At 40.9% G+C, this 17,543-nt stretch overlaps 1 long non-coding RNA gene across 1 annotated transcript; it reads right to left on the reverse strand.

The window, feature by feature from the left end:
- Positions 1-30: 30 nt before the first annotated feature.
- On the reverse strand, positions 31-17,042 carry LOC140197260 (uncharacterized). The gene is made up of 4 exons (XR_011885898.1): positions 16,966-17,042; positions 3,630-3,780; positions 2,845-3,097; positions 31-115 (listed from the first exon to the last, which is right to left on the reverse strand). It is a non-coding gene; the product is annotated as an uncharacterized lncRNA (long non-coding RNA).
- Between the last annotated feature and the right edge of the window lie 501 nt (positions 17,043-17,543).

Raw genomic sequence — 17,543 nt, forward strand, 5'->3', positions numbered from 1 at the left:
AGTATCATCTTTAATGGAGTAAAATATCCTAAGGTACTTTGTGGCAATACTGACAAACCAAAGCACATGTTAGGCAACTAATGGTTTGCTTCAAGAAATATACCTCGAGGAGCATCTGAAAAGAAAACAAGAAATTTAGGGATGTAGCATGGTTTAATGAGTCATTTAACGCAGGCATGACCAGTGATAACTGAATGAAAATGTCTAAAAGGCCAGAATTAAAAGAATGGAGAGAACAAATTCCTGAAGAAGCTCAAAAATAATATTACAAAATATCTGACATACTCATGATTTTTGAATTTAACCAAGAGAGGACAGTGAGCAAAGTTCTAGTGGATCAAACAGTGGGAGTTCAGGTGGTTCAGAACCTTCCAAGATAAAGTAGAAATCTGGTAATCTAGCTGAACCATGTTCCAGCTCTTACAGTACCTACACTCCTCGGACTTCAACTGCTGCACAGAGTCTTGTCATCTTCAGAAGTTTTCAGATGACTCTGCCATAGTTGGATGCATCAGCAAGGGAGATGAGGCTGAGTACAGGGCTACGGTAGGAAACTTTGTCACATGGTGTGAACAGAATTATCTGCAGCTTAATGTGAAAAAGACTAAGGAGCTGGTAGTAGACCTAAGGAGAGCTAAGGTACCAGTGACCCCTGTTTCCATCCAGAGGATCAGTGTGGACATGGTGGAGGATTACAAGTACCTGGGGATACAAATTGACAATAAACTGGACTGGTCTAAGAACACTGAGGCTGTCTACAAGAAGGATCAGGGCCATCTCTATTTCCTGAGGAGACTGAGGTCCTTTAACATCTGCCAGATGATGCTGAGAATGTTCTACGAGTCTGTGGTGGCCAGTGCTATCATGTTTGCTGTTGTGTGCTGGGGCAGCAGGCTGAGGGTAGCAGACACCAACAGAATCAACAAACTCATTCGTAAGGCCAGTGATGTTCTAGGGATGGAACTGGACTCTCTCACGGTGGTGTCTGAAAAGAGGATGCTGTCTAAGTTACATGTCATCTTGGTCAATGTCTCCCATCCACTACATAATGTACTGGGTGGGATTCAGCCAGAGACTCATTCCTCTGAGATGCAGCACAGAGCGTCACAGGAAGTCATTCCTGCCTGTGTCCATCAAACTTTACAACTCCTCCCTGGGAGGGTCAGACATTCTGAGCCACAAGGCTGGTCCTGGACCTATTTCATAATTTACTGGCATAATTTACATATTACTATTTAACTATTTATGGTTCTATTACTATTTATTATTTATGGAGCAATTGTAACGAAAACCAATTTCCCCCAGGATCAATAAAGTATGACTATGACTATGACTATGACAAGCAAATTGACACTGCTTAGAATCTGAACAAGTGACTTCTGGAGATTTTTGCATCATCAATATTCCCTTGATTACTGATGCCATTAACAACCGCAAGCAGCGTCATCATTATCCATAATGTATAACCATTGCCAAATGTGAAAATCAAATTCCAACAAGAAACTGTGATTGTATTCTTAATTCTCCTCATTCTTGCATTGTTTATTCAAATTTGTTGTTCATTCCTTTTGCTTTAACTTTTGCCTTTTTGGAGGATTTTGACTTTTTTTTACATTTAATGAAGATATTTATAATAATGTTATTTTGTGAAGTATATCATTCTGATTAAGCATACTACAGCAGCAGGATTTGAGTCAAACTATTAACTTGACATCTTATATACTGTACTGTGCAAAAGTCTAAGGCACATGTATACATATTGAGAGACAGCTAGGGTACCTAAGACTTTTCTGTAGTACTGTAGTAATTTTATTTATTGCGCTTTGCTGCTACTGCAAAAGAAAAAACAAATTTCATGATGTGTGAGTGATGATAAACCTGATTCTGATATGGATTTCTCGTGTGGACTCAGTGTGGGAAGGGGGCAGGGAAAGGGGAATCATGGTTCAGAAAAGGGGAAGGGAGAGAGGAGGGAATGGGAAGCACCAGAGAGGCAACCTGTAATGATCAATAGAGCAATTGATTGGAATTGCGACCTTGCCTGCTGGCTCAAGGCTCAGTTTGTTTGCACCTGAGCCACCCCCTTCCCCGGCACTCTTTCTCTGTCACCTGTCTCACACCCCTTCTGCAGTGCTCCACCCTTGCCATTTCCAAGATGCTTTGCTCCTGCCAGATTTCATACCCCCACCTACTCCTTGCTGACAAATAAAATACTGTGCATAAGTCTTAGCTACCCACCTGTTGCACCCCCCACTGTTGTTTTGCCAAGAGTAGACAAATTACTTTTAATTGTTTTCATTTGTGACTCAAAACTACTCCATGTTGTTTAAATTCTCAAAGACATTCTATAGCATCCCTATCCAACTCGGGAGGAGGCAGTCCATGGTGTTTGTAGGAACCATGTATTCTGTGTTGCACATTTATTATGTGTATTAAGGTAAATAGTCACATCAGTGGGGGCATGATAAAAGCGAAGGGGATAAATTACCTATTCATGCTTATTTCATGGCAGTTTGTACCTTGGGACCACGGTGGTCATATCTTTCCTGACTGCTGAGATAACGGTCAATAATGCTGAATTGTACATTTGCTAATTGCTAGTAAAGGATCGAAATATGAATTCAACTTTGGAGCAATCATTGGAGCTGTGGGCATGTTATGCAAGTATACCAACTCTGTGGGGTTGCAGGCTGGCGGCAATTATTTTGTTTTGATTTTGGATCAAATTTTTGCTGCACATTTTGTCAGCAAAGATTTTGACAGTTTTACCAAATGAACATCAGCACTTGGGTGTGATCTAGAAATTGGAGGCACCAGCCTAGAATGGCCCGTGGCAAGTATTACCTGTTTTGTTGTTCACGCCGTGTGTTTGGTTTGAAACAGTTTCGAAGTTGTCAAATGTTGCTGGCCAACTGGGTTGGACTGAAAAGCTGTAATGGTGGTTGCCTGTAGTGTTCAATCCTTGGTTCTGTTTGAAATGCTGAAGAATTGAAATAATTGATTTGCTTCTATCATTGAAAAGCTGAAATGAAACTACCATTGTTTTGTCTCGTCTGTGCACTTGGAAGATAAAATGATTTCAGCTAGAAGCAGTAACCTTGAAATTAAAGGAGAAATTAAACAACATGTGAAGGTCAGATCCCTGAGGGAAATGAAAATATTTACAAAGTCAAAGAACAAGCTATGACAACTAATAAGTTACAGGATGACGTACGTGCAGAGGACATCATGTCTAATGTGCATGGAGCACATTCTGTTACTAGCAGATCGATGTCTCATGTATCTGATACCACATCGGTACACATTGGAATGGAGGCTGAATTAGCTGAATAATATGCAAGACAATAGATTTTGAGGGATGAAAAGGCAGAAAAGTTTTGAAGAAGCCAGGAACAACAGAAAGAGCAGATTCACAGAGACCAGGAACAGCTTCAGAGACCAGGAAGAACAGGCAGAGCAACTTTGAAGGCAGATGGAACAGCTTAATCTGCAAGAAGAAATTGCAGCCAAGATGGCCAGAGTTAAAGTGTTAAGTGCTTCAAGTGCCATGAGTACTCAACGAGCTACAGTAAAGCAGTTCCTTGGTGAGAGTTCCTATGCTGACATGGAACAGAGAAAATCCAACATACCTCATGTCAAGGTGAATACATTGTGCCTGAGCCACGAGTTTGAACCTCAAGGGGTAGTTCGCTCTCAGCCTGCACCAAAGTGGCACTCTGAACCTATGCCATATCCAATAGCGCAAGGTGCTTCTTTTTTTTCAATATTTTAATTAATTTTCTACATAGGAGAATACAAAGTTCAAGAAAAAAGAAATATATCAAATACATTATACTGAATCGCACATACAAACTCCTTACTCTATATTTATACAAATTGATTGATTCATAATATTGAACTATAGTAAATTTATTACATGGAAAAAAATCTAACCCACTACCAGGACTGAAGCTGATTAGTAAAGAAGAAAAAAGAAAAAAAAAAGTATATTATTAGCCATCATCTGTGCTTTAACAGCAAATCAAAGGTTTTGAAAATAGTTCAAAAAAGGTCCCCACAATGTTTGTAACTCTTGATTAGATTCAGAAATTGAACACCGAATCTTCTCTAAATTTAGACATGACATCATATCACGCAGCCATTGAACATGAATGGGCGAGACCTCATCTTTCCATTTAAGCAAGAGTGCCCTCCATTTAAGAGAATCAAGGTGCTTCTAAGAACATTGAGTTACAGTATGATGACACTTATGTTTCAAATCTAGATGCCCTGGAAGACATGCAGGCCATGCATGAGTTGAACATGCCCACTAATATGACAATTGCAATGATCCAGTGTGTGGAAGGAAATACAATGCTATATACCCAGCAGTAAGCAAAGGTGTGAACAAAACTTGATCCCACATTAGTTCTCAAGCTAAAGTAGCTTCACCGCTACTGTGGAAAGTGAAGCCAAGTGTGGAACTGATGAACAGGGTGCAGATGCGAAACAAACTATGAATGAAGCAAACACATTCGCAAATATGCCCTGGTATCTTGTGGTTTTACGGTGGCTGGAAAACCACTAGGTTGATTGTAAAATTCCTATAATTCCAGTTCGAGTGAAGTCTACAAAGAGTAACATGGTAGTGGTTACATGCTTTCCAAGATCAAGGAAGGACAGCACCTAGCCTCATGAGCAAGCTCAACCTGACAGGAAAAGGAACACATATTCTCTTACGCACCATGGGTCAAGAGAACATAGTGAGTAGCTATGCCATTTCAGGAATAGAAGCGACTGGCTTGGACAGTAAAAACTACTGTGAACTGCCTTATATCTATACACAGGAATGTATGATTGTTCACAAAGGGTACATTCCTTTTCAGAGAGATTTTCAGGAACAGTCTCACCTGAAGTATGTTTATTTGCTGGAAATTAATTCAGAAACTGAGCTGTTGATAGGGATGAATGTGCCTGCAGCATTTGAGCCATTACAAGTGGTTTGTAGTGTTAATTATGGGCCCTATGCAATCAGAACAATGCTGGGTTGGACTGTAAATGGACCGTTGAAAGGAGACCGTGATGGTGGAAGAAACCACGCTCAGCCAGAGATAACAGTCTTCATTTGGGTCTTCAATGGGTCTTCAGTTTTGCACTTGGCTGAGCTTTGTCAGCAGCGCTTCAAAACAGATTTTCCAGAATGCAGTCAAGAGAGACAACCTGGTTTGGTGGGAGAGGAGCACAGTCCAGGACAGAGTGCTTACCAAAAAGAACATCTATGTAGATGTTGAGATTTCATGTCTCCTATGTCTTAGTAGCGTGCAGTTATAATTATTATGTTATAATAATTAGGGGGCAGGAATGTAGGGACCACGTATTCTGTGCTGCGCAATTACTAGGTATTATGGCAACTAGTCACGTCAATGGAGGCGAGGTAAAAGCAAAAGGGATAAGTTGCCTATTCATGCCTATTTCGTGACAGTTTGTAGCTTGGGACCGTGAAGGTCATCTCAACTGACCAGTCAATAATGCTTAATTGTAAGTTTGCTAATTGCTAGTAAAGGATCAGAATAGGAATTCAACTCTGGAGCAATCACTGGAGCTGTGGGCATGTCATGCAAGTTCAACAACTCTGTGGGGTCACAGGTTGGTGACAATTGTCTTTATTTCAGATCAAATTTTTGTTGTTGCAGTGTTAAACATATGTATTCCCCCTCATTAGTTCAAGCCACTTTCCCTCTACAATGATCTCCCACCATTTCTATCACATACTCTTTTTTCAGTCAGTGTTCTTCCTTGTTTGCCAAGTTCAGGCTGCTATTTTGATCCTTATTCCAGCACATATTTAATTGAATGTTATCATATCTTAGCATATCCAAAGAATTATCTTCCATCTCACCCAGAAACTGCATTTCCTGCTTTCTCTTCACAAATATCTCAGAAATTAACATCCACAGGAATCAGGATGATCCACTAATTTGAGTTGTATTTAGCACTTATAAAATTTCTCAGAATGAAACATTCTGTGGTTATTTGCAATGAGACATGGGATAACACAACCTTTCAATACCAGCATGCTGTATGGGGCAGTGCACACCATCTACAAAATGCATTACAGCAACTTTCCAAGGCATAGAGTCATATAGCAAGTTAATAGGCTCTTCAACTCACTATGTCCATGCTAACTTATATTAATCCCATAGGAATTTGGGAAATAGATTCCACTTAACATTGATTTTTAAACTCTGAATATTGGTTTCTGGACTTCTGGAGCCTAAACTCCCAACCCTTTAAACACCTTCTACCTGTGATATATCCTATTACCCATTTACCCTGTATTCTCTGACCTCTAGTAACATTCCATCCTAAGCACATCAATTTCAATATTCCTATCTTTATCACATTCTGTTATTTGATGTAACTTAATATCTTTAATATAATAAAATAGCATTGCTAACAATCTAAATTTTCCTGGTGATTTTTTTTTAAGTTGCCGGTGCTAAAAATCAAAATGTTGGAAATAGATCTTCCCACAGGTACTGGTTAGGCTATATATGTGGAAAGATTTGTCAGGCCACACTCTATTTCTCTTCTTACAGATGTGACCTAACCTGTTGAGTATTTCCAACATTTTCAGTTTAAATTTTCCTGCTGTCCATCTTCATCATATTCACTGCATTCCATTACACCCTCAACTCCAATAAACTTGCTGTGTTTTGTACAGTGATAATCAGCATATTCATGTAGAAGTTTGATCCTGACTTTGAATTCTACAAGAATGCATGTTTCCAGATGTTGAGCAGTTCTGCAAAGCTTTGGAGGGAGGAAGAAATGGATCATTTAAATGTCCTTAACTTGCTACGAAACTCAGTCCAGAAGGCAGCCATAAAATTTTAATAAATTTTAATAATACTTTATTAATTTTATGAGATATAATGGAGCAACTTTACAAGAAAATCAAAGGTCTCTATTTCCATTGGTATGAATTAAGAACATTTTAGTCCCTATGATCAGATGAGCTTGAGATCAGTCGGCAATTTTAAATGCATCTGAAAACCCAATGTTAATCCAGCGATTTCTGTGTTCCAGTATGTCAGAATACATACAGGAAAGCACCTTAATAGTGAAGGGTTGGCAATTTCAACATGGCCATCATTCATTAAAAACTATATTAATAGCATTGGAAAGATAACTGAGCATGCACAGGTTTTCTTGAACAGCTTGAAAATTGCTAGTAAAATAGCCAGAGCACAGTGGCATTGTCTATGAACTGAAAGATTAACAAGCGCTTAGGAGTATATATACTGCAGCTTCATTGTGCTATCTTGGGTGACTCTGCAAAAGGCTTGCTTCAGAGAAATTATATTGGGTGATGGTGTAACAAACTTTGGAGAGATTTTGTTAGTATTTGAACCTAGATATGTGAATTTTACTGTTAAGTTTCCAAACTTTGATAGCGTCTGTCAGGCCTGCACAGGCAGGCACCTCCCAGTCTCCACCCAACTAACAGGAGTCAACTGCTACTTGCTTCCAATTAATCACCTGCAGCCTATTTTGATCCAGCTCTCTGCCATAGTCCTTTGTTCACTCATCAAACCAGTCAGCTCAGTCATTTGCTCCTTGCCTTATTGCCTATGGAACTTAGTACCTGTTCTCTTAGTTTGCAGCTGCTTTTGGCTTGTTATTTTTGCAGGTTATTATTAAAGCTATCACTCACTGCTAAATTGTCTCCACTGCTCTGCGTTCGGGTCCAGTTTCCTCTAAATTTCCTAACAGGATGGGTGAATCAATGATTGACCCAGCAGAGTATGTTTGCCTAAAGGAAGTTGTCCGTCGATAGGAGCACGCGATCTTGAAGCAGCAGGAAACCATTGACCACCTGCCCTCCACTCTCAATCAGCTCTTCATTTTGGTACAGCGACCCCACACCAGTCAACCTCTTCCTTTGGAGCCCCAGAACCTGGTGCTCAAACACCTTGATGGATTCCGCAACTTCCTGCCCCAGTAAATCTTAAACTTTGAGCTCCGATCATCTCTGTATTCTACGACTGAGCCAAGATTCCCTTTTGTCATCTCTCTCCTGACTGGGTGAGTTCTGATCTGGGCCACCGCTAACTGGGACAATAAAACTTCCATTTGCAATAAATAAGAGTTCAGAGTTCAAACTAAATTTATTATCAAAGTACATATAGGTTACCAGATATAACCCTGAGATTCATTTTCCTGTGGGCATACTCACCAAATCTATAGAATAGTAACTACAACAGGATCAATGAAAGATCAACCAGAGTGCAGAAGACAACAAACTGTGCAAATGTAAATATAAATAAAAGGCAATAAATAATGAGAACATGAGGTAATAAGAGAATCCTGAAAGTGAGATCATTGGTTGGAGGGACATTTCAATGATGCAAGTGAGTTTAGTTATCTCCTTTTATTCAAAAGGAGGAGAAGATGGCGGCGCAACGCAGCGCGCAGCAGCCACTCCGGTGAATGATATCTGTTATCTGTCAAGTAGGGTGCCATGCACAATCCTGATTTGATGGAGACAGACGTGAGAGCACGGAGGAACATCTGGAGAAACTTCTGAAATGCCTTCTTCACTGCTGCTGCTAGTGTGTGATCCAGAATCTCCGGAGGAGAAGGCCCTGAGTCCTTGGCTTTGCTTGTTGCTCGGCGGCTGGGGCGGGATCGAAGCGCTCGGCAGAGGATGGTGCTCGGGAGGCTGTATCGGAGGGGCTGGTTGGAGACTCGAGGTTTTCGGAGGGACTCAGAGTCGTCCGTGGTCGTGTGCTTCCAATGCATCGGCAGTTGTCGGCACCTGGAGGTTTATGGCAGGGAGAGTTTCTCCCTTTTGCCGCCTGCTATTGGGACTATCGGGAGTCGATCAGAACTTTGAGACTTTTTTTTTACCGTGCCCATGGTCTGCTCTTTATCAAATTGTGGTATTGCTTTGCACTGCTGTAACTATATGTTATAATTATGTGGTCTTGTCAGTGTTAGTCTTTGGTTTGTCCCTTTTTTGTGATATCACTCTGGAGGAACATTGTATCATTTCTCAATGCATGCATTTCTAAATGACAATAAACGAGGACTGAGTGTCCTCATAATCTAATCTGATCTAATGATGGTTGAGGGGTAGTAACTGTTCTTGAACCTGGTGCTGTGAGTTCTGATGCTCTTGTACCTTCTATCTGATGAGAGCAGCAAGAAGAGAGCATGACCTGTGTGGTGGTGGTGGGGGGGGGGGCTTTACCCATGATGTACTGGGCAATATCCACTACCTTTTGTAGGGCTTTCCGTTCAAAGGCATTGGTGTTTCCATACCAGGTTGTGATGCAGCCAGTCAATATACTCTCCACTACCCATCTATAGAAGTTTGTCAAAGACTCCTAAGGAAGTATAGGCACTGCTGTGCTTTCTTCGCAATTGCACTTGCATGCTGAGTCCAGCAGAGATTCTTTGAAATCGTAACACCCAGGAATTTAAAGTTGCTAACCCTCTTCACCTCTGATCCTCTGAGGACTGACTCATTGTCTTCTGGTTTCTCTCTCCGGAAGTCCATAATCAGTTCCTAGATCTTGCTGACATTGAGTGAGAGGTTATTGTTATGACACCACTCTGAGGCACTCCAGTGGGCCCACTCCTCACCCCTCTCTGGGTATCCAGGTGCATGACAGACTCTGGTTTTCTGTGACTCTGGTTCTGGCAGCCCACTGTGATTGTAGATGTGTGCAGGTTTGTCGCTGCCTGCCCTCAATGTGCCCAGTCCAATTCCTCCAACCAGTGGCCTTACTGGTTCCCAATGCCCATGGCCTCACATCGCCATGAATTTCATCACAGGTTTGCCATCTTCCAATGGAGCCATAGTGATGACAGTGGTGGACTGGATCGCCAACGTGGCCTACTTTATTGCCTTCCCCAAACTTCTTTCAGCCACGGAGATGGTGGACCTATTGTTCCAACATGTAGTTTGCCTCCACGATTTCTCTCAGGACCTTGTGTCGGACGGGGGCCCACAATTCATCTCCTGCTTCTGGCATGCCACCTGCTCTCTTTTCCACACCTCAGTGAGTTTGCCCTTTGGCTATTATTCACAGACTGATGGTCAATCAGAAAGAACCAATCAGCAAATGGAGAAGTTTCTGTGATGATTTGCGGCCTCTAACTCTTCCACATGAGAGATGTATCTGCTCTTGGCTGAACTGACCCACAATCTAGATACTTACTCTGCCACAGGTATGCCCTCCTTTTGAAGTGCTTCATGGCTACCAACCTGCATTGTTCCCCACTAAGCTATCAGTAGATGTTCTATTCACCAGGGCCCTGGTTTACTGATGCCAAAATTTTGGAAGAGGACACTGAAGGCCACCCAAGCAGCCATCCATGCCTACTGCCACCAGACCAACTGCTGGCAGCACCCAGCCAGACTTCTCCGTCCTGGAGAGAGTGTCTGGCTGTTCACCTGAGAGCTACCCCTGTGCCTCAGTTCATTGGTCTCTTTAAGATTACCCATTGCATCAACCAGACACTTGCCACTGTCCATCAGGATCACAACTACCTTCTACGTGTCTTGCCTCAAACCTGTGTTCCATGGACCATTCAACACATCTGAGTCTCCACCTCAGGCCCTAGTGTGGTGGAAGATCGTCCAGTGTACATGGTTTGATAGTTGATGGATTTACATCATCGTGAACGGGATGTGCAGTAGTTGGTTGACTCGGATAGGTAGGGTTCAACTTGCTCCTTACCTTCAATGATTTTGTTGCTTGTGGAGTTCAGTACCTGTTCTGTCTTGTTTCATGACCCTTCGTGGCTTATTGTCTTATTGTTAAAGATTTTGCTTACTGCTAAAATGTTTCTGCTGCCCTGCTTTTGGGTCAAGGTTCCTTGACATTTCCTGACAAGTGCCAACTTTCAAGCTGGTATGTTACCCTGCGAAACTGTTGTACAAGATCCATGGCTTGTTGGTAGGATCTTCATGAAGTACAACAAGAATCTTAACAACAGTGGTAAGTTGTTCCTCACATAGCTGTAGCATTTCAGGAGAGATGGAATAACCAGAAGGTTCCAGCTGAAAGAGGCCTTAGACTGATGAATGTTGTACAAGCAGATGATTTAGGACCACTCTCTGGGGATGAAATTCTGGAATGACTTTCAGTACCATAACAATTCATATATTTGAATCAAAGTGGAAAAAGATCAACTACCCTTTGTATCTACAACCACCCATAATCAAAGTTATCACTATGAATGTTCAATAACATTTACTCCAGATCGTATCTTTGTCTAGTTGAAAATGAACAGGTTTCTCTCCCAGAAGTCCTGCCGAAGGTTTCGGCTGTACTCTTTTACTAGATGCTGCCTGGCCTGTTGAGCTCCTTCAGTATTTTGTGTGTGTTGCTCGGATTTCCAGCACCTGCAGATTTTCTCTTCTTTCTTTCTCAGTTTTCTATTTTATACTTATGTGGGATGGAGGGAAAAAAAAAACGAACAGCAATCCAAATCAGAATCGGGTTTATTATCACCAACATATGTCATGAAATTTGCTGTTTTGTGGCAGCAGTACAGTGCAATATGTAAAATGTACTATGAATTACAATAAGGAATATATATTTATATAAACTGAAATAGTGCACAATGAGACCGAAATAGTGAGATAGTGCTCATTGGTTCAGAAATTCAGCAGCACCCAGGACATTCTCACTGTTACCATTGTGTAGGAGATACAGAAGCCTGAAGGCACACACTCAGATTCAGGAACAGCTTCTTCCCCTCTGCCATCCGATTTCTAAATGGACATTGAACCCTTGAATACCACCTTACCACTTTTTACTTCTGTTCTTGCACTAATTATTTAGTTTAACTATTTATATTTTTATTTATATACACACACACACACACACACACACACACACACACACACTGTATGTGTACTTGCAGTAATATACAGTTTTTATATATATTATCATGTATTGCATTGTACTGCTGCCACAAAGTAAACACATTTTACGACGTATGCCGGTGATATTAAACCTGATTCTGATTCAAACCTGATGACAGAGCGGAAGGAGCTGTTCCTAAAATGTTGAGTGTATGTCTTCGTGTTGCTGTACGTCCTCTCTGATGGTGGTAATGAGAAGAGGGCATATCCTGGGTAGTGGGGGTCCTTAATGATGGATGCTGACTTTTAAAGGCATGACCTTTTGAAGATGTCCTCAATTGTGGGGGAGTATAGTGCCCATGATGGAGCTGGCTCAGCCAATCATCATAAATGTGAAATATAGAAAGCACATTATGTTTAATTGACATAGTGAATAGGGTCTTGGTTCGGCACAACATCTAAAATATTAGATTCTGCAAACAAGCTTGTACTCCAATACCATTTTAGATTAGATACACAAGTCTCTGGAGGAAAAATTAAATTATTAACTTGCTGACTCAGAGGCAAAGCTGGCATTGTTACTTAACCTGCACTCCACCTAGTATGTCATAACAATTAATTGCTTAAAAACAAAGTAAAGCAAGTTCACTTAAGTAGTTGATTTCAATAGTATTACATGGTGCAGTATTAAGTAGAAAGTACATTTAGTTTCAGGGTGGTTTCAATCAAGGTGATGATATCTGCAGTATTTCTCAAACATGTTCAGTGAATGGCTTCTCAAACCAGGGAGGACCATTCTTCCTAACAAAGCAACATAAAAATATTCAACACTGATGAAAGAAGAAACAGAGTTATACATTAACCTTCACTTCCTCAACAGTGGACACTGAAAAATATATAAATTGAAAACTGACTTTATAACAATGACCAATACAGGAGAAAAATAATTGACTTGAATTCCATCCACAGTCATTAGTGCTAAATGTTCTGCATGATAGTCACAAGTATATAGTACATTTAATTAGAATGAGATTTATTATCATCAACATATGACATAAAATTGCAGCAGAACAAAGACATCAACAGTTAGAAAAATGTATTAAGAGTGCAAAAGAATAAAAGCAATTTTGGAGTAGTGTTCATTGGTTTATGGACTGTTCTGAATCAGTATCAGGTTTATTATTGACATACAGTGCCTATAAAAAGTAATCAACCCCCCCACAACTGGAAGTTTTCATGTTTCATTGTTTTACAACATTGAATCCCAGTGGAGTTAATTTGGCTTTTTTTGACATTCTTCGACAGAAAATGACTCTTTTGTGTCAAAGCGAGAAACAATCTCTACAAAATTGATCTAAATTAATTACAAATGTAAAACACAAAGTGTCTGATCACATAAGTATTCACCCTCTTTAATATAATACACCAAATCATCACTGGTGCAGTCAATTGGTTTTAGAAGTCACATAATTAGTTAAATGGAGATCTGTTTTTGGAGACCTGTGTGCAGTCCCCATGTTTCAATTGATTGTAGTAAGAATACACCTGTATCTGGAAGGTCCAACTGCTGGTGAGTCAGTATGCTGGCAAAAACTATACCATGAAGACAAAAGAACACTCCAAGCAACTCCGCAAAAAGGTTATAGAAAAGCACAAGTCAAGAGATGGATATAAGATAATTTCCAAGTCACTGAATATCTCTTGGAGTACAGTTGTCAATCATCAAGAAATGGAAAGAATATGGCACAGCTGTAAATCTGCCTAGAGCAGGCTGTCCTCAAAAACTGAATGACCGTGCAAGAAGGGAACTGGTGAGGGAGGTCAAGAGTCCTATGACAGCTCTGGAGGAGATACGAGCTTCAGTGGCTGAGATGGGGAAGCCTGCGTGTACAACTGTTTCCCGAGTCACATAATTAGTTAAATGGAGATTAGTTAACCAGTCGCAGCTTTATGGGAAAGTGGCAAAGAGAAAGGAACTATTGAAAATAACTCACATGAAATCTCAGCTAGAGTTTGCCAGAAGGCACTTGGAAGACTTTGAAGTCAGCTGGAAGAAGGTTTTATAGCCATCAGACTAAACGCTTTGTTTGATGTAAGCCAAACACTGCAAATCATCAAAACACACCATCCCTACCGTGAAGAATGGTGGTGGCAGCATCATGCTGTGGGGATGCTTCACTACAGCAGGCCCTGGAAGGCTTGTGAAGGTAGAGGGTAAAACGAATGCAGCAAAATACAGGGAATTCCTGGAATAAAACTTGACGGAGTGTGCAACAGAACTGCGACTTGGGAGGAGACTTGTTTACCAGCAAGAACATGACCCCAAGCTTAAAGCCAAAGTTATACAGGAATGGCTTAAAAACAACAAAGTTAATGTCCTGGAGTGGCCAAGTTGGAGCCCAGACCTCAATCCAATTGAGAATTTGTGTCTGGACTTGAAAAGAGCTGTTCACTCATGAACCCTATGCACTCTGACAGAGCTTGATCAGTTTTGTAAAGAAGAATGGGGAAAAATTGCAGTGTCTAGATGTGCAAAGCTGAAAGAGATTATTCAAGGCTGTAATTGCTTCCAAAGGTGCATCTACTAAATACTGACTTGAAGAGGGTAAGTTATTATTCAATCAATTATTTTGTGTTTAATAATTGTAATAAATTTAAACTGATGTGTAGAAATTTGTTTTCATTTTGACATGAAAGAGTGTTTTCTGTTGATCAGTGTCAAGAAAGCCAAATTAAATCCATTGTGATTCAATGTTGCAAGACAATAAAATATGAAAACTTCCAAGGGCGCTGAAAGGTTTCACTGCTAATGTAGTGGCCTCTCTGAAATGTTTCACTGCTAAGGCTAAGGTAATGGCTTCTCTGTAGCAACAATGTTTGGGTTATGACGAGAGATAACGGGGTATGTTAGCCAATGAGCGGGATGTTGTTCTTTCTTGTGTGTCTGGGAGCAAGGATTTTGCAGTCTTGTCGGGGAAGGATGAAGAGAGAGGACGCGAATGGAAAGAGTTGGTAGACCAGTGGACAGAGTAGACTGAGGAGCGAGGGTCCGAGGGTCGGTTACGCTTGTAGGAGGACGGGAACAAATGGATGACACTGTGAGCTCCAACGTTCGCGCATTAGACTGTTTCATGAGAATGGGCCCTTCTTTTTGTTTCTTTATTAACCATATAGTCAAATTAAGAATTATAAATCTCATTCATTTAATCGCATATTGTGTACTGTTTGTTATTTCGGGGTACTGATTTGTAACAGAGGACACATTGCATGGCATCCACCCAAACGAGATTTCTTAAATTTGGTTATCGTCCCCTAGATTAAGCTGCTAGCCAAACCGAGGGTTACATGTAAACAAACAAAAGAATCCTTATTTCACAATACATTTACAATGTTACTTCAATATTATTGAAATATTAAATACACAACAGTTCCTAATAAAGAAGTGCTGCTGGCATGCCGTCTTGATTGTATCATTGTGTTGTGCCCACGACTGTATTTCTGATACTGTATGTTGACGCCCAGGAATTTGAAATTGCTCATTTAACACTACTAACTGAAGATAATTTGCCCAAAATCCACCCCATCAATTTCCACTGCAGGGTTGTTGCTGCAACACCATCATGGAAGCAAGTCCTATAGTCCAATTTGTCCATGATGAACAAGGTGCTTTCCTGAGCTAGCCCCATTTGCCTGCATTTGGTTGATATCCCTTTGAATCTTTCCTATCCATCAACCTGTCCAAATGTCTTTTGAACACTAACTGTACTCTCTCAAAATATAAACACTAATTATCCACACCTAAAACACTTCTGCTGGCAGCACATTCCATATACGCACAACCCTCTCATCTTAAATTGATACATTCTAGTTTTAGACTTTCAGACCCTGGGAAAAAGACTGTGATCTTTGTAGTAATGTGAACAAAGTCACTGGAGAGACGCAGCTGGTAGCTATAAAAGCAGTCTTTTATTCAACAAAATTAAATACTGTCTGGAGGAAAAGGCCTCTTCAACCCAATATTACATAGCATTTTATATGCTAAATATCAAGAGACAGTTCTATAGTTACAATGTATCTACATTGCTTCATTGGAATTACATAAATTTTCACACCTCCTTCTTTGCACCCATACTGCAGACACCCAAAATGAATGTTAATCAGTATTGTCTGGTTTTCAATTAACTGACGTCTACAGTTCCTGGAAACTATTTTCCAGGGCTGCATTTTAAATTTAATCTACAATCCATGTTCAGGTCTAAAGATTGGTGGCTGAAGTTAATGTTTACTATATACCCTATCCCCGTTATATGCGTCTTCAGACAATGCCTTTCACAATTGTGCGTCAAACCTATTTCTACCAACTTCTCCCTAAATGCATCCAAAACTCACAGTTACGCATGCGTGTGCAGTGGAGTCTGTGAGGCTGTTGGCCGACCAGTATTGCGTGGGACAAGACGCACCATTTTCCCGCCAATAACAAGGCACGCGCGCAAGCCTCGCAGTCTCACTCCCGTTATCTCGCATTGGTAGTGGCAGCATGTGGATATGCGATCTTGCACTCTTAACCCTTTTAAGATATAACACTCTTAATCTCCCAGTGGCCACACATTTTAATTCCATTCCCATTCTGACATGTCTATCAACGGCCTCCTCTACTGTAAAGATGAAACCACACTCAGGTTGGAGGAACAACACCTTATATTCCGTCTGGGTAGCCTCCAACCTGATGACATGAACATTGACTTCTCTAACTTCCGCTAATGCCCCAACTCCCCCTCGTACCCCATCTGTTATTTATTTATATACACACATTCTTTTTCTCTCTCTCCTTTTTCCCCCTCTGTCCCTCTCACTATACCCCTTGCCCATCCTCTGGGCTTTTTCCCCCCCTCCCCCTTTTCTTTCTCCCTAGGCCTCCTGTCCCATGATCCTCTCATATCCCTTTTGCCAATCAACTGCCCAGCTCTTGGCTCCATCCCTCCCCCTCCTGTCTTCTCCTATCACTTTGGATCTCCCCCTCCCCCTCCCACTTTCAAATCTCTTACTAGCTCTTCTTTCAGTTAGTCCTGATGAAGGGTCTCGGCCCGAAACGTCGACTGTACCTCTTCCTAGAGATGTTGCCTGGCCTGCTGTTCACCAGCAATTTTTATGTGCGTTGCTTGAAATTCCAGCATCTGCAGACTTCCTTGTGTTTGCACTCTTAACCTTTTGTTGTTATTACCTACAGTGCAGTGATCTTGTGCTTGAAGTATTTAACCATGCCTCCTTAGCATCCTATGTCAAGTCCTGGGCCATCAGCCAAGTGGCAGAGAAACACTTTAACACTTGAAAAAATGTTGGAAATTATAAACAGGGCTGTGTCAGGTGATGGTAACACAGCTCTGGATCGCTGCTTCCGTCTGGTTGAGTCCACGATCAGGAACATATTAAGAAAAATGCTGAGAAAATAAACAAGTGCAGTGATTGATTCACCTCAAGTGTCTTCAAAGATTGTTACCAAAGTGCGTCACCCGATTATGACAAAAATGGAGAAAATGTTGAGTTTGTACATTAAGCATGAAACAAAGAAAAATACAACACTCAGTGCCGATCATCTTCATGTGAAAGCTTTGGAAATTTATGGTTGCCTTTGTTCAGAGGCTAGAGAGGAAGTGTCAAGTGATATTGTTAGCTTTAATGC

This window comes from Mobula birostris, chromosome 5, assembly GCF_030028105.1.
Source record: "Mobula birostris isolate sMobBir1 chromosome 5, sMobBir1.hap1, whole genome shotgun sequence".
Taxonomy (NCBI): Eukaryota; Metazoa; Chordata; class Chondrichthyes; order Myliobatiformes; family Myliobatidae; genus Mobula; species Mobula birostris.